This window comes from Salmo salar, chromosome ssa20 (genome assembly GCF_905237065.1).
Source record: "Salmo salar chromosome ssa20, Ssal_v3.1, whole genome shotgun sequence".
Lineage (NCBI taxonomy): Eukaryota > Metazoa > Chordata > Actinopteri > Salmoniformes > Salmonidae > Salmo > Salmo salar.
This window is the reverse complement of record NC_059461.1, coordinates 69,662,299-69,684,588: the sequence shown is the minus strand read 5'-3', so window position 1 is coordinate 69,684,588 and position 22,290 is coordinate 69,662,299. Positions and strand designations below refer to the sequence as shown.

Sequence of the window (22,290 nt, the reverse complement as noted above, 5' to 3'; positions counted from 1 at the left end):
GCTAAGCACATTTTTACTCCTGGATGTTTTTAGGGTTGCCATAACTAAAGGATGGATTACTTATTGTCTCATGACATTTTAGCTTTAAATTTGTAATTCATTTGTAAACATTTCTAAAAACATAATTCCACTTTGACATTATGGGTGTATTGTGTGTAGATCAGTGACACAAAATCTCAATTAATTTAAATTCAGGCTGTAATATAGCAAAATGTGGAAAAAGTCAAGAGGTGTGAATATTTTCTGGACTCTGACATTGCTCGTTCTAATCTCTTTCGTTTAACGTTTTTGGATTATGTGTGTATTGTTAGGTATTATTACAGCACTTTGGAGCTAAAAACAAAAGCATTTCGCTGCACCTGCGATAACATCTGCAAATCTGTGTACGCGACCAATAAACTTTGATTTTATTTTACAAACGTTTCAACAGATCCAGGATAAGCCATGAATAAACCCTGACAATACAAAAGAACAGGGTGTAGAAACAAAGATTCAAGTTTTTTTCTCATCAGATTAACATACACACATATGGAGGGTTCATAGAGGTTTGTGTGTGTGTGTTTTAAATAGCAGAAATTATTCCAAAAATAACCATCACCATGCAGTTGAACCTAAACACAAAGCTAACTTAAGCAACCTCTCAAGGATGAGAAAAGCAGCACATGATGTCTGTGTCCTATAAAACATGAGATCTTCCTGTCAAGCAAGCCCACCTCTACAGCTCTTCATCCCCAGGGTACCAGCCTAGATCTTCACCCAGCCTTTCCTGACCGTATGTAGCCATAACCATGATCCTGAACTACAACTCTGCTCTTTTTCTGCCTAAAGGGCCAAGGTGAATCCACAGATACAATCTGTCAGCTGTAAAGCTTCAGCTTGGCTACTGGTTCACAGAGGATCATACACAGGACAGCATTATGTAACTGAAATGACCTTGTGTTTAGGGTGGACTCTGACCAGCGTTCAGCTGTCAGGATGAGTAGAGAGGAGAGAGAGGATACATGTACTTTCTATCACATCTAACGGAACTGCTAGAAAGGCCTGAAGAAATAGGAGAGAGGAGGGTTTATGGTACTAATGGTCAGCTGTGATGAGGATGGAGAGGCTGTCTAATGCACCTCATGTGTCTTGGCTCCTCTATGAGATAGACCTTCCTCTGCAGGCCTGTAAAGGGTGGTTCAATGTCAAGAATGAGAGACTGAGAGATTTGAGAGATTTGCCTCCCATGAGGACACAGTATTCTGCTGCATTAGGCTTGCTCAAATGGATCTACAGTACAGACAGTGTTCTCCATCTTTCAACATGACTGTCTCATTTGGGAGATGGATGGAGATGGTATCTTAGTCTCGATTGAGGGGGAAAGGAAAGCGATTGATCGGTTTAAAAGTGTAGCTAACGTGAGGATGCATTGACTCCCCGGGAGTTCGGCATTTAGAATGTAAAAAAAAAGAGCCCTCCATTTTAATCCTTTATTTCACAAGTTTGCAGGATTCTGGGGAAGAATAACAAGCTGGAGCAAATTAATGACACTTTTCATTTACTTTTCTTCTATGGGATTTCCTTGCTTTGGGAGATTATTAAGGATTAATCCAAATCATATTTACAGCTTGTGCAGTAATTCCCTGAAGGTGAAACACATGCACAATTTGAGCTGAGACTGCTTTGTCTAGCTCTAGCACAAAGCAGAGTTTACACATTTGCCTCCCATGAGGACACAGTATTCTGCTGCATTAGGCTTGCTCAAATGGCTCTACAGTACAGACAGTGTTCTCCATCTTTCAACATGCCTGTCTCTACCACCATCCAGGGAGGGCTTACATGAGAGAGCAGGTGGTCTGTCCTCATGGTGTCTCCTGAGACTCAGAGACTGCTGTCCCTGATGCCATTGTGGGGTTCAGTACTGTACACCTATCAGCCCTGATGGATCACAGAGTAAGTAGGGAGGCCCCTGTTACATTAATCAAAGCCAAATATCCTTTTCAGGCCTGGTGGCCTCAGTGAAAAATTATGACCAAGCCCAGCTGAAGGATGGAGGTTAGCGAAGGGGAAAATCCTAGTTTGGCTGAAACAGGCAAACCTTAACACTTAACACCCCGCACGCTGCCCCCAGTCCCATATTGCTCACAGTTCATAAAACGTCCAATATTACCTCTGAACTTTTGTCTTGGGCAATGAAATGCATGACAAATTGCTCTCTGTGCTTTTAGCAGAGTTCAATAAGGACCAAATTGCCACTTAAATGCCTCGTGGTGAGAGTGAGGCAGATACGGCTGAAGTAGGCTGTGGAGACTCAAGTCGACGCAAATCATGTTCCACATTGCAAACCGCAAGGAGGAAGGGAGCAGAGAGAACTGATTTCATTCTAAGCTCCATATAAAGTGGAGGTTTCAATAGATTTAATAAATTCTATTGTTGGAAGTGTGCTGAAATGTGAATAGATGGTCCCAGAGGGGATAAAAAGACACAGACCAGAAGCATCTACGTCATTTATATTGGTAAGAAATGATAGAAATAATCTGAGCCTGCTTTTATAACCAAAGTTTGACCTTCATTTTCACCTTCAAGCGTTCGTAAAGAGTTCATAATGTATTGACTCAAAAAGGTATACAGGTAATTACGTGTGTATATATTTCTTCAGAAAAATCTACAGTATTGAACCACCAAGGGCCTTTTTCAAAAACTTTGTACAAACCTCTATTCTTATCTCTAGCAGACAGAATGAAAATCATTAAGCCTAGTAAACAGGATTGAGTCCATTCTCAATGCTTATGTAACTACCTTAGGAAGGAGCCAGGAAATAAGAAAGAACCTGCTATCATGCATGGCCTCCCTCTCTCCCTTCAGCCACTTACAAAGGCCCAGGGCCTGGAGACTGAAGTGTAGAACCATCACCAACACACAGTGTAACCAGGACACAGCCTGAATGCACCACGTCCCTGGAGCTCTTTCCATCACATTACCAGTGAACAGTGTGAGTGCACGCAGGCTCTTTGTATTGCCAGCTGAAAGAGAGAGGCTCTTTCCCACTCAAAGCTCAGCCTGCCTGCCCATGTCTCTCCTGAAGCTCCCTAAAACACTTTGCAGCTACATCTGTTGCCCTGTTAAAACATACCTTCTTCCCATCTCTTTGGGTTTCCAGCTGGATTTACCCCTATGTTATTTTTCATCTTACACTAAAGATAAGAAAATAAACCTTTTATGTGCAACTGTTGATGAAGGCTTAGAATAACCTTATTTAAGCCTCAACAAAAATGTGACTGGGCAGATGGCTGAATTCAAACATGACAGGGCCCTTTGCCTCTTTCTTTGTAGTATGGTGAAAGTGAGGCCCTCAGTTGTACTGTGGTTGTGTACTGTATTTTGGTATTCCTCCCCATCCCTTCCCTTGGTGACAGTACTGGACTCCCTGGTGCTATTTGACAGCTTATTTGCTCCTCTTCTAAACAACTAAATCCATTATACTTCCCCTTCTAATAAATCCCCCCAGTTTATCTGTTAACTCATGGTAGGAAGGAAGGAAGGAGTTATATGGATGACTGGGGTAAGTGCTCCCAGTAAAAGATTCTGTTGATTTTACTCTGTTTTAAAAGGCCAAGGAAGTGTGAAACGTCAATATTTCTGACTGCAACAGCAATCCTGGGCCGGGCCAAATGACTACTTCACACACACACACACACACACACACACACACACACACACACACACACACACACACACACACACACACACACACACACACACACACACACACACACACACACACACACACACACACACACACACACACACACACACCATGTTAGCTTAAGTATTCATCTCTGACTTTCATTCGGTAGCTTAAACCGCCCATGCCAAAATTAAATGGAATCTGTAAAATTGTTTAACTTCCCAGACTAATACTTATCGCACGAGTGAGTTTCTCTGTTTGGTTTAGCTCTGCATTTTTTTTGTTGTTGTCTGATTTGCAAATCTTGTTTGGTTGGATGTTTGCATATGTTATAGATTTTTCCTGATTGCTCGGGGTAGTGAGGAGAAAATAAATAATCACAGTGGATTTATTGCCTATAATGCAATAAAGCTTTGTTTAGAGAGAAAGCTCACTCATACTTTTAATTCCATTTTGTGGCACGCACTCATGGTAAAGCAATTTGATTATGGATATTAAAGGATTTGACAACTTCAGATCAGTATACTGCTTAAATTGCTTTGACGACATGTCAGACTTTGACATATCAATGCAAATAATTCATGTATCACAGTATCGTTTACGAAGAGCATCTTTTTCCCAAGTGCATTACTGTCTGACAAAGAAACTTTCCCAACAGGAAATGTCTTCATGTCCTCTCACCGCCAGTCAGCAAACAAACAGTAATAAATAAATAAATAATAAATAAATAAACACATTGAAATCAAGTGACGAAACACATTCTAAATCAAATAGACAAACACATTGTAAATCAAGCAGACGAAGACATTTGAAAATCAAGCTGAGAAACACATTCTAAATCAAGGAGACAAACATTCTAAATCAAGCAGAAAAACACATTTGAAAACAGCAGAGAGATACATCACACATTTCTACGGAACTCTGCCTTGCATGGCAATGCTCCCGCACCTCTCTCTACCCTTGAAGCAGGGAGCTTGGCGGGAATAAGTGTGCCTTGCAGTGAGGTGTTGCGGTATCACATTAGGAGGTGTGCACTGCTTACCTGCAGATAAATACCTCAGCCGAGGTGAGGGGAACCTTGCACACAACAGCCACTGTTATGAGCACAGGGAGGTTAATGGGGCACACAATGGTGGGCAGTGTGTGTGTGTGTGCTGCAATCCCTAGGTGAGCTGATAAAGAAGCGTGCTGGAGGCAGCCGTGTCCTCATGTCAGTGTGCGCCAGTGGCAGGAAGGGCATCCATTATCTAACAGCGTGTGGAGAGTGCTAGCCCACATATCTACCGACATCCCATCACTCATTCCAGGAAGTCACTTTTTTTTTGCCTTGAGCGAATGTAACACATGGTTGAGTGTCAACAGGGAGCTCCAGTGAACATGTCGTCTTCCTGTGACAGGGGCCACCCCCAATACATACAAACAGCGTGAATCACCTGCACTCTCTATATCCTATTAGATACACACACAGCTGAACATGTACAGTATATTTCACATACTTATTCCTGTGAAATGTTGTGCAGTTTAGCTAGGTCAATGGATTCGGTCATAAAATCATCTTGTGGTCCCACATCAATGATTAGTAGGCTAGGCAGTGGGTGGCAGGTAGCCAAGCAGTTAGAGCGTTGGGTCAGTAACCTAAAGGTTGCTAGTTTGAATCCCCGAGCCAAGAAGATGAAAAAATCTGTTGATGTGCCCTTGGGCAAGGCACTTAATGCTAATTGGCCATGGTCTACAGTATCTCAGGGGGAGTTGGGATATGTGAAAAACACATTTCCATGAAAAATAACAAATATAAGCACCCACCAAATTATTATAACATTATAGTCTTTGTAACATCTGCAGTCCATTGCTTTATTAAAACAATTGAAACTTTCTCAGCAATAGCATTTTTCCTCCATTCAGCAATTAGCCACCATTCTCCCTTAGTGTGTCAGTAATGTGATCTGATACGTGAGCACTTCTCTCCTTCATTAGGGTGTCTCTCTTTCTCTCTCTCTCTCCCTTTTCTCTTTCGCTCTCTCTCTCACACACACAAACTGATGGCAATTAGACTGTGGTTCTGCTCAAAGGCAGAAAAGCTCAACCTGCTAGTCTTCTCAGAGGGAGGCTTCTCTTGAACAGCTAAACTAAAACATCAGTGCTCTGCTGTAACGAGGAGAGAGAGAGACTCATTTTCCTAGGCTCTCCAGGGAGCTGGCACAGGGATGATCATTTAGAGCCCAAAACGGGAGCTTTTCTACTGGGCCTGATCACTTTGAAGCTGGGTGTCCATGGCACGAGTGCAGAGTCCCATGCCCTGACAATAACACCCATGTTAATGCTATAGGAAGGGCCTGGAAGGTTGGACTAGAGTCGAGGCAGGAGACTGATTAGGATAAATGGACTGTTGAGAGGCTCCAAGAGATAAACAGAAGAGACAGACCAGGAGACAGACATGGGAGAAACAGACCCTGATGGACAGATGGAGGACAAGGTCCTAAAGGAATCTGGGTGAAATAAATGATCAGTTATCATCTACAAGTTCAGTTAATAGACTGTCGATTCAGCTATTGGTTGAATATTTATCCTCACACCGAGTTCTCTAATCCAGGTATTCCCAAGCTGGGGTACACGCAATGCCGTCGGGGGTAGGCCAAATAAAAATATGATTCACTTTTTTTTTTAACAATTAAAAAATGATTATTTTTATTTTTTACATTTTGTTTTTCTTCACATTTATATTTTACAACTGGGCTATACATTTCGGTGAGTTTTTTTTCTCTCCAATGAGTAGCCTCGTTTCACTGCCAAAAATAAAATTAAACCATCTAGTGTTCAGCGAAATAACAACACAATGTCAAATTCAGGTAGCCTAGTCAAATAATTAACATCCAATCACATTAACCATTACTCTCTCGCGGGAGGCTCTTGGTGCCAAGGGAATGCCTGACAGCTTGAAAGACGTTTTGGACACTACAGTGAAAATGATTAACTTTGTTAAAGCAAGGCCCCTGAACTCTCGTGTATTTTCTGCATTATGCAATGATATGGGCAGCGACCATGTAACGCTTTTACAACATACAAAAGTGCACTGGTTATCAAGGGTCAAAGTATTGACACGTTTTTAAAGATTAAGAGACGAGTTTAAAGTGTTCTTTACTGACCATAATTTTCACTTGTCTGACCGCTTGCATGATGACGAGTTTCTCATATGACTGGCCTATCTGGGTGATGTTTTTTCCTCGCCTGAATGATCTGAATCTAGGATTACAGGGACTCTCTGAAACTATATTCAATGTGCGGGACAAAAGTGAAGCTATGATTAAGAAGTTGGAGCTCTTCTCTGTCTGCATTAACAAGGACAACACACAGGTCTTTCCATCATTATATAATTTTTTTTGAGCAAATGAACTCGAGTTTACGGACAATGTCAAATGTGATATAGCAAAGCACCTGAGTGAGTTGGGTGTGCAATTACGCAGGTACTTTCCCCAAACAGATTATCTCTTTCATGCCCTGCCTCCACTTACCGATATCTGAACAAGAGAGCCTCATCGAAATTGCAACAAGCGGTTCTGTGAAAATTTTATCAGAAGCCACTGCCAGATTTCTGGATTGGGCTGCGCTCAGAGTATCCTACCTTGGCAAATCGCACTGTTAAGACACTGTCAGGTGTCAGTGTGCAGCGGTAGGACGGAGTCAGGCGCAGGACACAGAACTGAGTAAAATACGTACTTTACTCGAAAAGAAACAACAATAATTTCCACGGAGGGAAAAACACACCAGCGCACATAAGTCTAGAACACTAAACAAAGAACAAACATGCACAAAACCATGTGGGAACGAGAGGGTTAAATAGGGAATAAATTATAACGTAATGGGAACCAGGTGTGTAGAATCAAGACAAAACAAATGGAAAAAGAAACGTAGATCGGTGGCAGCTAGAAAGCGTGTGACATCGACCGCCGAACTCCGCCCGAACAAGGAGAGGCACCAACTTCGGCGGAAGTCTCCTATTCTCGCTATACACCAAGTCACTTGACTCTGTCATATCCTCACATGGTCTCTCCTATCATTGCTATGCAGACGACACACAATTAATCTTCTCCTTTCCCCCTTCTGATAACCAGGCGGCGAATCGCATCTCTGCATGTCTGTCAGACATATCAGTGTGGATGACGGATCACCAGCTCAAGCTGAACCTCGGCAAGACGGAGCTGCTCTTCCTCCCGGGGAAGGACTGCCCGTTCCATGATCTCGCCATCACGGTTGACAACTCCCTTGTGTCCTCCTCCCAGAGTGCTAAGAACCTTGGCGTGATCCTGGACAACACCCTGTCGTTCTCCACTAACATCAAGGCGGTGTCCCGATCCTGTAGGTTCATGCTCTACAACATTCGCAGAGTACGACCCTGCCTCACACAGGAAGCGGCGCAGGTCCTAATCCAGGCACTTGTCATCTCCCGTCTGGATTACTGCAACTCGCTGTTGGCTGGGCTCCCTGCCTGTGCCATTAAACCCCTACAACTCATCCAGAACGCCGCAGCCCGTCTGGTGTTCAACCTTCCCAAGTTTTCTCACGTCACCCCGCTCCTCCGCTCTCTCCACTGGCTTCCAGTTGAAGCTCGCATCCGCTACAAGACCATGGTGATTGCCTACGGAGCTGTGAAGGGAACGGCACCTCCATACCTTCAGGCTCTGATCAGGCCCTACACCCAAACAAGGGCACTGCGTTCATCCACCACTGGCCTGCTGGCCCCCCTACCTCTGAGGAAGCACAGTTCCCGCTCAGCCCAGTCAAAACTGTTCGCTGCTCTGGCACCCCAATGGTGGAACAAGCTCCCTCACGACGCCAGGACAGCGGAGTCAATCACCACCTTCCGGAGACACCTGAAACCCCACCTCTTTAAGGAATACCTAGGATAGGATAAAGTAATCCTTCTAATCCCCCCCCCTTAAAAGATTTAGATGCACTATTGTAAAGTGGTTGTTCCACTGGATATCATAAGGTGAATGCACCATTTTGTAAGTCGCTCTGGATAAGAGCGTCTGCTAAATGACTTAAATGTAATGTAATGTAAGTCGTGACAGACACAGAGGCCCTTTGCAACCACGTACCTATGTGAGAGTGGATTCTTGGCCCTCAATAGCATGAAAACTAAATACAGGCACAGACTGTGTGTAAAAATTATTTAAGACTGAGACTCTCTCCAATACAACCCAACATTGCAGAGTTATGTGCATCCGTGTCACATGTATTGCCATGTATTGCCGTGTTGAAGGGAGGACCAATACGCAGCAGGAATGTGGATGCTCATCTTTTAATTAGATATAATGAAGCATACACAAAAAAAACAAGAAAGCCGAAGGACAGTTTCACAGGCTAAAGCAATAATACTTAGCAGTGCAAAATGTAACTACCCACAAATGACAAACCAAACACACACCTACTTATAGGACTCCCAATCAGAGGCAACTAGAAACACCTGCCTCCAATTGAGAGTCCAGCACCCAAACCTACACATAGAAAAACTAACCTAGAACATACTAATTCAGAAACATACACCCAAAACCCAGGAACACATAAATAACACACCCCTCTTAACCACACACAAAAAAAAACACCATACAAAACAAACATACCTCTGCCACGCCCTGACCAAATATAATACAAATAATACCTAAATACTGGTCAGGACGTGACAATCCGGTCAAGCACACCCTTCTCATTAACCTGTGGTGAATTATTCACAATTTTTGATGAACAAATAAGGTTGTATATGTAAGATGGTTAAATAAAGATCAAAAGTATTGATTATTATTATATTGTTTTTTGTACCCTGGTCCTATAAGAGCTCTTTGTCACTTCCCATGAGCCTGGTTGTGACAAAAACTCACACTCATTCTTATGTTTAATAAATGTATCGTACAATGCCGGCAAAAAAACTAAAAAAACTAATTTGAGAGTGTGCTGACCCTGGTGCTAGAGGGGGTACGCAGCTGGAGGTTGAATGTTTGAAGGGGTACGGGACTATAAAACGTTTGGGAACCACTGCTCTAATCTATCAAACCCAATGGTTTCCCCCCTCTCTTTTCTGCCGACAGTGAATTTCCTCAGTCAATGATTTTGTTTTTTTCCTTCCTGTGTATCCGCAGTATCAAATCAAGATTAAATGTGTGGGCAACTCCCACTTCGCTGTGACTTTAGTTTCTACGCCCACTGCAGTCATGCCAAGCCAGTACTGTTCCAGGCCGGCACACTAGCAGTCTGTGGGGGGATGACGGGGACAAAGTAGTGATCAGATCCCCAGGAGAACGTGAAGTACTGTGCCTACCAGAACTGCACTGACTGAACTATTCATAGAAGGCTCGCAGTCAGCACTGCTGATGGCAGACTGACAAACAGGCAAACAGACAGACAAGGGAGAATGCCTTGTCATTCATCTACGACCTGATTGGACCTGTCAGGAGAGAGCTGAGCAGTGAGAACAGTACAGTATGTCCACTCGCACAGTACACTCGTTTCCCCATCCCAACTTCAAAGAGGACGCTGTGTCTGTTTCATTGTAAATCAAATGGATGTTGTTTTTAACATGAGTCTGAAAGAAGAGTATTACTATATCCTAAAATACCCTGATGTTAGTAGCTGTCACGTTACTCATCCTTACATAAAGCCTCTCTGTTATATTTAAAACTGGTGTAGGAGTGTTTTTAGTAATATTTTTAAAGCAGCACAGCTTGTCAACTACTGCCGAGAGGGAACCGCTAACCACGTCTTCATCCCAACGCTGGCAGGATGTTCACGGTATGCTAGACCACTGATCCAACAAGGACGCACGGACAGTGTTCTTTTTAAGGTCTCTCATCTCAGGGAGATTACTTAAGCCTCTGTTTTACGGCAAGTGCAGCTCCTCTCATTTCCCCAAGCCCTTCTAATTATCCAGAGTCAAGGTGTGAACCGTGTGATTGCACTCTGTAGCAGAAGGTATATTACCTTTTAAGGCGTCCAGTGGGGTACCGCCGGGAGAGGCAGCATATCATTTCAACTCACATTGAATTCAATTGTTGGAGCGTGTAAAGGGATTTTCTCATTGTTGTGGTTGACTGCGTCTGGAGCCGCAGACGTGCCCAGATTGCCGTTGGTTCACAGCTGTGGAATGAAACGTGTAATATGATACGTGATTAGAGGTTACGTTGCTCTGGGATGTGTTCACTGGCATAATGTAATGTGCTAGCTATAGTAGACTGTACTCACTAACCATGTTACGCACGTTAGAGAAATCATCAGGGAATCATTTACAAGCCTGCACATCATTAATCCACACCATCTCAGAAATACTTTTCCCAATGCGATTCTATAAATATCATAAAACATTAAAAAGGAGCTCCTAGAAGAAAGTCAAACATCCAATTGAATAAAGGCTGTGGTGATTCCAATGAGGGAAGAACAGAATTAAAACAGCTCTTTCCTGGACATATTTGTCAGATTGCCAGGGAGGGATGTGGAGATGCTGAGCGTTGCGGGTGGGACGCTTCCATTAAGTTTTGAATACTAAGGCTAAACTCAGCAAAAAAAGAAACGTCCCTTTTTCAGGACCCTGTCGTTCAGACACTGTTTCCCATGCTTGTTCAATGAACCATAAACAATTAATGTACATGCACCTGTGGAACGGTCTTAAGACACTAACAGCTTAAAGACGGTAGGCAATTAAGGTCACATTTATGAAAACATAGGACACTAAAGAGGCCTTTCTACTGACTCTGAAAAACACCAAAAGATGGATGCCCAGGGTCCCTGCTCATCTGTGTGAACGTGTCTTAGACATGCTGCAAGGAGGCATGAGGACTGCAGATGTGGCCAGGGCAATAAATTGCAATGTCCATACTGTGAGACGCATAAGACAGGGAGACAGGATGGACTGCTGATCGTCCTCACAGTGACAGACCATGTGTAACAACATCTGCACAGGATCAGTACATCCGAACATCACACCTGCGGGACAGGTACAGGATGGCAACAACAACTGCCTGAGTTACATCTGCCATGGCAAGCGAAGAGCCCAGATCTCAATCCCATTGAGCATGTCTGGGACCTGTTGGATCGGAGGGTGAGGGCTAGGGCCATTACCCCAAAAAATGTCCGGGAATTTGCAGGTGCCTTGGTGGAAGAGCGGGGTAACATCTCACAGCAAGAACCGGCAAATCTGGTGCAGTCCATGAGGAGGAGATGCACTTCAGTACTTAATGCAGCTGGTGGCCACACCAGATACTGACTGTTACTTTTGATTTTGACGCCCCTTTGTTCAGGGACACATTATTCAATTTCTGTTAGTCACATGTCTGTGGAACTTGTTCAGTTTATGTCTCAGTTGTTGAATCTTGTTATGTTCATACAAATATTTACACATGTTAAGTTTGCTGAAAATAAACGCAGTTGAGAGGACGTTTCTTTTTTTGCTGAGTTTATAAAGGAAGTGTACTTTAAGACAATGAAGTCAACCCAAATCATAATCCATGTCAAACAGAGACATAACTGGTCTTCTGTTGCTTCAATCTGAGTGTGGTTTTGGCCAATGGCCATGTATTTTGCATGACAGTAGTGTCGACCACAAACTCTCTCAACAAATAATAAAACATAATTGTTCAGGAGAGGCTTGCTACCTCAAATGATAATCAAATGTAGTGCTGTGAAGGACTAATTAGGGACGATAAAGTGATAAATATGTCAAGGTGAGCTCTCAATTTCACAACGCCATTTCCCCTTGTTCCCAAAGGTCTATTATTGAAGCCAATAATGGTACCCTCATAAACATTCCGGACAGGGAGGGGACTAAAATCGAATCCCAGAGCATGTCATCACCTTCTGAGTCCCTCTGAAAGTGGCTGGTGACGATGCTGCTGAAGGCTCTTGCCATTCTGGCTGCATAGCGCCTTGGGAAAAACATGCAGAGGGAAAACAGCCAAGTAACCAGAAGAGCTGTAACCTACTCACCAAGGGTGAAAATGAGCCGTCCTCCCATTTTGCCAAGATTAATTGAACCCCTTGCAGCTACAGAATGAACCTGAAAGGTTGAGTGACAGCTGTAGCAGATGAATGGGATAGACTAAAAGGTCGGGCTCTGGCTCTGCAGTGCACTGCCAGTCTGCTACTGTAAAGGAAATGACCATACAGTCCTTTCCTCCTTGGAGATAGGCATCCTCAGGAAGTGCTCTTAGGAACCACTTTACTTTACTTCACTTTGGGATTGAAGGGCTATTACTTTAATGGCACTGAAAACATTGACGACAGTCTTTGGTTTTGTACAGAAATAAAATCTGCCGCACCAATGGATGAAATAATTAAGGGTCATTGTGCCGTTGTGCAAACTTAACGCACATACTTGAGGCTGTTGCTATTTATGTATTTAGCAGATATTGTGTTGGTCATTTTGTATAATATTCAAGAGTAGTTGACCTTCTTCCTAAAGCAAGCACTGCATACAGTACATCCAGGAGCTATTATTTATTTACACCCTAAGGAGCATCTGCAGTAGGATCCTGTCTACCGCTATACTGTACCACTCAACTGTTCTGCCTTGGGCTTGGATTTCTATACGCAGATCAGCATATCTTTTTACAGAAGAGGAGACGAGGAAGGGAATAGGTGGGTGTGTGTGTGTGCATGTGTGCATGTGTGGGGTGAGGGGATTTCTGTAATGCCACAACCTTCTCCTGTCCTCTGTCTTTGGCAGAACCTGAGCCCTCTCTGAGGAGGACTGGGTGAGAGAGGAGAGCAGGGAATGGGAGTTGGTTAGAGCCATGGCCTGACTACTTGCCAACCTCCTGAAGGGAGCGTGTTTGGTGTTGCTAATACCAGGCCCTGCCTGCCTGCTTCCCTACCTGCCTCTCTCCCTCCCTGCCTGCCTCACTGCTTGCCTACCTCTCTCCCTGCCTGCCATCGCTGTACCCACAGTTGGGGAGGTTTAATAGCAGCCTCTCTCTAATCTGGGACTTTGAGGAGATTTTGGCATGGTCAGCGGCAGATAAATTGATTCATTTTCACATATTAGTGGTCATAGGGCTGGACCCAACAACCCTGACAAGTTTTATTTTTTATTTTTTATTTCACCTTTATTTAACCAGGTAGGCAAGTTGAGAACAAGTTCTCATTTACAATTGCGACCTGGCCAAGATAAAGCAAAGCAGTTTGACACATACAACAACACAGAGCTACAGATGGAGTAAAACAAACATACAGTCAATAATATAGTAGAAAAATAAGTCTATATACAAAGTGAGCAAATTAGGTGAGATAAGGGAGGTAAAGGCAAAAAAGGCCATGGTGGCGAGGTAAATACAATATAGCAAGTAAAACACTCGAATGGTAGATTTGCAGTGGAAGAAAGTGCAAAGTAGAAATAGAAATAATGGGGTGCAAAGGAGCAAAATAAATAAATAAATACAGTAGGGGAAGTGGTAGTTGTTTGGGCTAAATTATAGATGGGCTATGTACAGGTGCAGTAATCTGTGAGCTGCTAGTGAGGGAGATCTGTGCTTAAAGCTAGTGAGGGAGATAAGTGTTTCCAGTTTTAGAGATTTTTGTAGTTCGTTCCAGTCATTGGCAGCAGAGAACTGGAAGGAGAGGCGGCCGAAGGAGGAATTGGCTTTGGGGGTGACCAGAGAGAAATACCTGCTGGAGCGCGTGCTACAGGTGGGTGCTGCTATGGTGACCAGCGAGCTGAGATAAGGGGGCACTTTACCTAGCAGGGTCTTGTAGATGACCTGGAGCCAGTGGGTTTGGCGACGAGTATGAAGCGAGGGCCAGCCAACGAGAACGTACAGGTCGCAGTGATGGGTAGTATATGGGGCTTTGGTGACAAAACGAATGGCACTGTGATAGACTGCATCCAATTTATTGAGTAGGGTATTGGAGGCTATTTTGTAAATTACATCGCCGAAGTCGAGGATCAGTAGGATGGTCAGTTTTACGAGGGTATGTTTGGCAGCATGAGTGAAAGATGCTTTGATGCGAAATAGGAAGCCAATTCTAGATTTAACTTTGGATTGGAGATGTTTGATGTGAGTCTGGAAGGAGAGTTTACAGTCTAACCAGACACCTAGGTATTTGTAGTTGTCCACATATTCTAAGTCAGAACCATCCAGAGTAGTGATGCTGGATGGGCGGGCAGGTGCGGGCAGCGATCGGTTGAAGAGCATGCATTTAGTTTTACTTGTATTTAAGAGCAGTTGGAGGCCACGGAAGGAGAGTTGTATGGCATTGAAGCTCGTCTGGAGGGTAGTTAACACAGTGTCCAAAGAAGGGCCAGAAGTATACAGAATGGTGTCGTCTGCGTAGAGGTGGATCAGAGACTCACCAGCAGCAAGAGCGACATCATTGATGTATACAGAGAAAATAGTCGGCCCAAGAATTGAACCCTGTGGCACCCCCATAGAGACTGCCAGAGGCCCGAACAACAGGCCCTCCGATTTCACACACTGAACTCTATCAGAGAAGTAGTTGGTGAACCAGGCGAGGCAATCATTTGAGAAACCAAGGCTGTTGAGTCTGCCGATGAGGATGTGGTGATTGACAGAGTCAAAAGCCTTGGCCAGGTCGATGAATACGGCTGCACAGTATTGTTTCTTATCGATGGCGGTTAAGATATCGTTTAGGACCTTGAGCGTGGCTGAGGTGCAGCCATGACCAGCTCTGAAACCAGATTGCATAGCGGAGAAGGTGCGGTGGGATTCGAAATTGTCGGTAATCTGTTTGTTGACTTGGCTTTCGAAGACTTTAGAGAGGCAGGGTAGGATAGATATATATCTGTAGCAGTTTGGGTCAAGAGTGTCCCCCCCTTTGAAGAGGGGGATGACCGCAGCTGATAAAGTGCTGATAAAGTGGAGGAAACATCATCAGACAAACCAAGTCCACTGTCCTTTGAGTATGAGTACGGGCATCGACATGAACGTGCATGAGGGGCATGCATTGGACTTTTAGTATTCACCTCATCGTTCCTCCAATTCATAATTCTCCATGAAATTATTTTGTATTCTATACAGACACTGTATTGTGCTGTATAGGAGTAACACAGCCCAAGGCATGATAGGGAAACTGGACTTACATGTTCAGTTCATGTTGTTTTTCTTTTACATAGTGGCCATAAATGACGAATGTGCTCATCCTCTGAATGGGTCTGCCCTCAATCAGATCCTCACTGTTCCAATTCTCCACAGTGCATAAGGTGAGATAATCTGTGCCTGTAAGCAATCACCGGCCATCTCAAAACCAAATGGCATTACATGAGGTGCCAGGGAAAAAGACTCCCCAGAGATTAGAGGCATTGTCCTTTTGAATTTTCACACATGAAAACAGTGCTGTTGCCCTCTGCCTTTCCTATCCGCCACAAGCTAACATGGGGGGTCCAGTGATGATGAAGACAATCAGTTAGACGGTAAATGGTTGTTGTGGTTAAACCTCTGGCTGAGAAGCATTCCCAATGACAGCGTAAAGATGACAGCGAGAGTTAACATGTCACCATGGCAACCATGGCTGGTCTGGTTGGGGAGCTCAGTACAGATTTCTTATTTTCTTCAGTAAATCATAAACAAGGCAAAGAATGCACAGGCGGCCGTTCACCACAGCCTTAATGAAGAAAGAAAACATAGCGTGATCGCTCTTTAAAATGTCATGTAGAGCAGAAAAAAATATATCTTCATTGGGAGATGGTGTACAAACAATCTTGGTTCATACACTTAACATTCTTAAAATTTCCTCATGATTATGACATTACGCTATAAACCATAGACATTTCAATTGAGGCGCTAATGTGAATCAAGTCGTATAATTTACAAGTAATAATTAAAAGCATCTTTAAATGACAGTAGTGGAGATAATTAGAACCAGCTTCCATCCAACTCAATCGTTACTGTAATTATGATTTAATTTAATTGGATGGGTCTGTGTGTAGCTCAGGCCCTGAGCAGAGGCGACCCTCAACTTGGATGATTGTCCAGTGTGTGTGAGAGGACAGCAATGCTGGAGCCTCTCTCTTAACCTCCACAGAGAGCTGTCAGATAGAGGACGAGCTGCCTGGTGCCTACCCTCAGCTATCCTATGGATCGATCAAGCCACTACCTCCCTCCCTACCACAGAAACCCAAGCCCACAGGACCTCCGATTACAGATGTAGGATCTTAATTTGAGCCAGTTTGATATAGCAGGAAAAGTTATCCTGCAACAGGATGATCAGATTAAGATCCTACATCTGTACGTCCCTCCCCATCACAGAAACCCAAGCCCACAGCACCTCCAATTACCATTGATGGTCTAACGAAACCTTTTCGTTTTGCGAACGCAAGAACTTTGCAAAGACTGATGCTGAACTTGGCCCTTTGTGCATTATTAATATTGACCACTTATGCGAGAATAAAGAAGCATTTACTCAGCATGGGCACGCCTGAATTAATAATAGAGCCGATGCTCAAAGGCGGGATTAATTATCTTTCATTACAAACCCACCCAAATTCACTTGAATGACAGATGTCTTCAGCATGGGCCACCCCTATCATTATCTCAGGCATCACTTTACCCCTGCATCAGAGATTCAATAGACATCAGCCTTTGTTATTCATCACCGTTGCATTTTCCACTCACTGAATAAACTCCTACTATATACATTCTGGTCCACAGGGTCTCTCCTATGAAAGCCGATGACATTAAGTGTGTCCGTATGCCTTAGAAGGCTTGTGTGACTGTTCCATACAGAGCGAGGTACGATCCGCATGAGCAGCTTTGAGAAGGGCAGGATGATCTGTGTGCCATTCTGAAGACAGGGACTTAGGAAATCCTCCAAAAACCTCCAGAGACCATACCCATCAAAGGTTGAAAGTGGTTACCATGGAGATGGTGAGAGGAAGTAACTGTTTGAGACAGACCTGTGTGCAAGATCACACAGTGTTCCGTCCCAGAGTTCTGTGCAGTTGGTGTTCATTTTACCCAGGGCCAGAAAGCTCTGGTGTGCTTTGTCCTCTAGACCGCTCCCTGCAGCAACATCAGGTAGAGTCTGAATTCAAATGGAGTGGACCCCATGGGCTAATACCAGCTACACTTCCAGACTGTTTGAAGTCATGGATTTTTTTCTACATAATTACAGCTTTTGTCGCAAAGCAAAAACAAGCCCACAGATCCCTGTGGATCACAATGGTCTTGCAGAAGAAACATATTTAGAATGTTCTATTATATAGGGCTACGCCTATTGAGTCTCATTCTTTTTCTGTCATCTGAGTTGGCAACTGATATCATCAATGTTTGGAATTAGGCCTATAAAAAAAAAGTTAGTGGTCACCATGGGTAGGGTGTTGATTCATCCGTACCACGGTGGGTCTGTGCAGTTCATTTGTCTCTGTCAGCAGGGAGACTGGAGGAACAGAGAGAGTGGTCAGAGTGGTCAGCTGAGGTGAACAGGACCATAGCGGGAGTACCACCACCTGGTTGTCACTGTTCACCACATTTTGAATAAGCTTAGGAAAGCCACATAGATGACCATCTTGACTTCATTCAGCGTCTTTTTTAATTCACTGAGTGCTGTGTTATCAATGTTGTATTTATGAGTATCAGAATTTGAATGGGAAATAGCATACATCAGTGAGTAGTAACAGTGTATGTTGTTCTCCTGCCATTGGAGGACCTTGAGTCAAGCTACGTGTTTGGGAATTAGCTAGCTGGATGAAAACAAATGATATTTTGGTCATGGTTGAGATCAATTGGGTTAGTATAAGTAATCTTATTTTATTGGATTTAGATCAGGGTTATAACAACAGCATGTCATTGCACGGCCTCTGTTGTTTGTCTTGTCAATAAGCTATAATTGTGTTGGTTTTCAGCCACCCTTATTTTTCACATGCGGCATCATTCAACCATCCTCTGTAGCAGTGACTGCCTCCGGACAAACACAGCAGAAATAATACTGTGGCTGGCGCAAAATACAGAGCAGCTCTCATTAATAATAAAAAGGGATGGGTAGCATCCCTTGCGTGTGAAGAAATTGCTGAGAATCGGGCAGAAGTGCAGCTGGCGTGTTAGTCTTGTTTTTCAGAAATGGACATCTTCAATGTTGCTCCCCAGGGGCGACACTCAGAGGAAGAGCTATTTATAGATAATAGTCTGAATATCTTGTCAGATTTCTATTTGGATGGCTTGGCTTTTTCTGTGGGTTTGTCCTGTAAACGTCCCGTCGGGATTCTGTTTTCCTGTCCTTGGTGAAACAAACCAATAAATGATTTATCCAAGAATAAATTCATAGAAGTTGGTTGACAATCAGCACTTCCACTTCAAAATGTCAAAGCCAATATCCACTTGGGTCCTGAATAACTGTACATGGGCACTGTTCTCTAGCCACACCCACATGACAAACTATGTAAATAGTCCTCATTGCATGCATGTCTGTGAACTAAAATGTATCTCTACATCATTTGAGGAAAACATACACACAATGGCAGCTATGTCGTTCCCAACCCCTGCCCACTGAAGCGTCATCATACCACCCCTTCAATAAGACCCATTGTTTTATAATGAGAAGGGCCATTCTAATACTCCCTGCTTTCCCTTCATGTTTCTGTAGGAGCCTGCACTTACAACGTGACAGTGCACATGGTTTGGATACCACCGGCCGTCCTGCAAGCCCTGCTACACTCCAGAGCCAAAGTTCCACTCCTCTTCGTCACCAGCCACAGTGCCCATCACCACCGCTCTCCAAGTTTGTCCAATTAAGGGATGTATGAGGACTTAAGAGGCCAGGGTTACTAGCAGACCACACTAGAAAAAAACTGACGAGATCCTTGCTTGCTGCAGACGGGGCAGAACACTGTTGATTGTGAGTATCTTCAGTGCTCTATGTTGACATGAATCTTATTTTCTCACCAGAGGTAAAGCTGCCATTCTGGCCACAGGCATTGGTCATTTTCCAATGGAGCAAAAGTACTGTATGTAGGGAATGCACTGTCTCTAGCCAAAACGGAGCACAACTATTTCCTTCAACACAGAGTTTCCTATAAAAAAGGCAATGAATTGTATATCAGGCGGCAGCCATTACGGGGCCAGAGGCCTGCCAGTAGGTGTGCCATTTCTTATCCCAACATAAACTACTGTATGTGTATCACACACTGAGCAGAAATTGTCAGGCTCGTGCTGCCCTGTGTCGTGTTGCCCTCTGTTTTGTTTCATAGCAGATGAACAAACGCACTGCTGAATTATTTATTTGCATTTTCAGCTAAATTTAAAAGTGATGACACAATCATGCCTATATCAGGGGACATGATAAGGGGGATGATGTAGGTTCAAACAGGGATACCTCTGGCCCCTCCTCTCTGTGCACTATTCCATTTCTACAGGGGATGGAGGGATTAGGAAAACGACAGGGGTGAAATGATCTGACAGATCCACTTATTTCAACCATCTGTGAGCCCCCGACCCTGATAGCGTATTATTACAGCCAGATACCTCCGAGTTGAATAGGTAGATGTCGGCTTGAGAGGGGAGAGGAAAAGGAGGTCTGGGAGGAAGAAGGAAGTTGTAGGTGATTGTGATGGAAAAGCAGGAGAAATAAACTTCAGAGGTGGAAGGAGGGAGAGAGGAGTGAACAAGCTGGCAGAGGGAAACACCTGTGGGTGCTGCCTGTCGTCTATTGTGCTTCTCGACTTAAAAGCCTTGGGCCAGATGAATGTATTCCTCATTCTCCCTCTGCCTTGCCGGATACAAACAAACAATGCTGAAATAAGTCTGGTCAGCACGCTGTCTACAAAATGTACATAAAATAATTTTACCACAGTACCCTGGGAGACAACTACTATTGCTGTTAGGTGAGATCTTCATTGATAGAAACAAAGGGTACAATGGGATATCGGATGTATTGTTCCTCATGGTGCAATCAATGTGTTTTAGTTTTTTCATTGTTGTCTTGTCTCCTGTGTTATTACACACACAAAACCTATGTGACTTCCTGTTGAGTGTTGTTTGCTCTGGATTAGATCATTGTGATTTCTAAAGTAATTACACTGTAATGGAAAAGCACAGTAGTGTTTTAATATCTTTACAACAGTAGGTACATTCCATTCTAGGCAAAGAACATATTGTCTGTGTTGTGCAATAAATTACATTCTCATTCCTCAAATAGGTGGGAGTTCAATTAGTTCAGACCAACCAATCAGATAGTCTCCCATCATAGATTGACTGCTGTGAGGGCTAGCTTAGCTCTGCCAATCTGTGGGCCCAGTGAAATGAGATGCTGAAATAATCATTACTGCTACTGTCAGATTCAAATGAAAAGAGAGAGAGAGAGAGAGAGAGAGAGAGAGAGAGAGAGAGAGAGAGAGAGCTGTCACACACACACTGAGTCCTAGAGCACCGGGAGACCGGGGTTAGGCTGAATTAAACTGAGAGGATGTCCTTTCCAGCTCTGTGGAGGACCACAGACACACATCCGCCCCCACTGTGTCACAGCAGATAGAGAGAGAGAGAGTAGGGGAGTGAGGGGTGCAGCTTCCTGGCAGCCCAGCCTGCAACCCTTCTTATTAATTAACTGCAGAAATACAACAGCAGACCTGGAGACCACTGAACTCTACTATCTCTGCTTCTGTCCCGATCTGACCAAAGCATGTGGGGGTAAATCCTGTTAAATAAATAATCATGGTTTAAAGAAGGACAACAAAATAATTGAGTATCGTGACATTACTCGAAGGGTATTACCTCCGCAATGACAAGAATACAGATGGCTAGCATAGCCATTCCTCACCACTCATATATTGGTAGCTGGTTTTGGGGATTTTTGAGGGCTACCCCTTTATAATGCTGCTTCTAAAGTCTCAAATAGTACAGCATGATATCTCCTCAACACAAATACTGTACATACTTAGATTTTTCCCTAGGTTAGGCCACATCCACCCCAGCAGAATTGCTGTCAGATACAACAGCACTTCTCATTCTGCTGGAGTATGCAGAGTTTCTCTCTAGGCCTGGATGATAAACACCCCAGAGACAGAGGTTTTTGTAGAATAAGAAATTGGAACATAAATTATTGAGTGAGAACTCAGCCCCCAAAAGCTTTCATTGTATTTCTCTCTGTGATCGGGGAAAATATACGTCCATGAACTTTTCCACAACCGCATCTTTAATGTTAACAAACACTTTATAGCCTCAATGTCACGTCCTGACCATAGAAAGATGTTATTTTCTATGGTAGAGTAGGTCAGGGCGTGACGGGGGGTATTCTAGTTTAGTTTTTCTATGTTGTTAAGTTCTAGTTTTGTATTTCTATGTTGGAATTTGTTTGGGATGATCTCCAATTAGAGGCAGCTGGTCCTTGTTTTCTCTAATTGGAGATCATACTTAGGTGTTTTTCCCACCTGGGTTTGTGGGAGATTGGTTTTGAGTTAGTGTATGTTTCTACTCTGCGTCACGGTTTGTTGTTTTGGTTCGTTTAGTTTATTGTGTATGTATTGTATAGTTTCACAGTGAAAATAAAATGTGGAACGACACACACACGATGCACTTTGGTCCGCTCCTTCCTACGACAAACGTGACACTCAAAACATGGTAAAAACAATCATTTTGATCTCATGGATGGTCAGTCCTTGCATCCAGCTTTTTACAGAGGCGGGGGTCACCGATTAA

The 22,290-nt window shown here is 43.6% G+C and overlaps 1 protein-coding gene across 3 annotated transcripts in view; it reads left to right on the top strand.

The window, feature by feature from the left end:
* Window positions 1-22,290, top strand: part of LOC106581230 (galactosylgalactosylxylosylprotein 3-beta-glucuronosyltransferase 1) — a 109,573-nt gene that overhangs the window by 56,286 nt on the left and 30,997 nt on the right. For all 3 annotated transcript variants that reach the window (XM_014163149.2, XM_014163148.2, XM_014163150.2), the window contains exon 2: window positions 19,244-19,495. The gene's annotated coding sequence lies outside the window, so the exon portion shown is untranslated. The remainder of the gene's footprint in view (window positions 1-19,243; window positions 19,496-22,290) is intronic.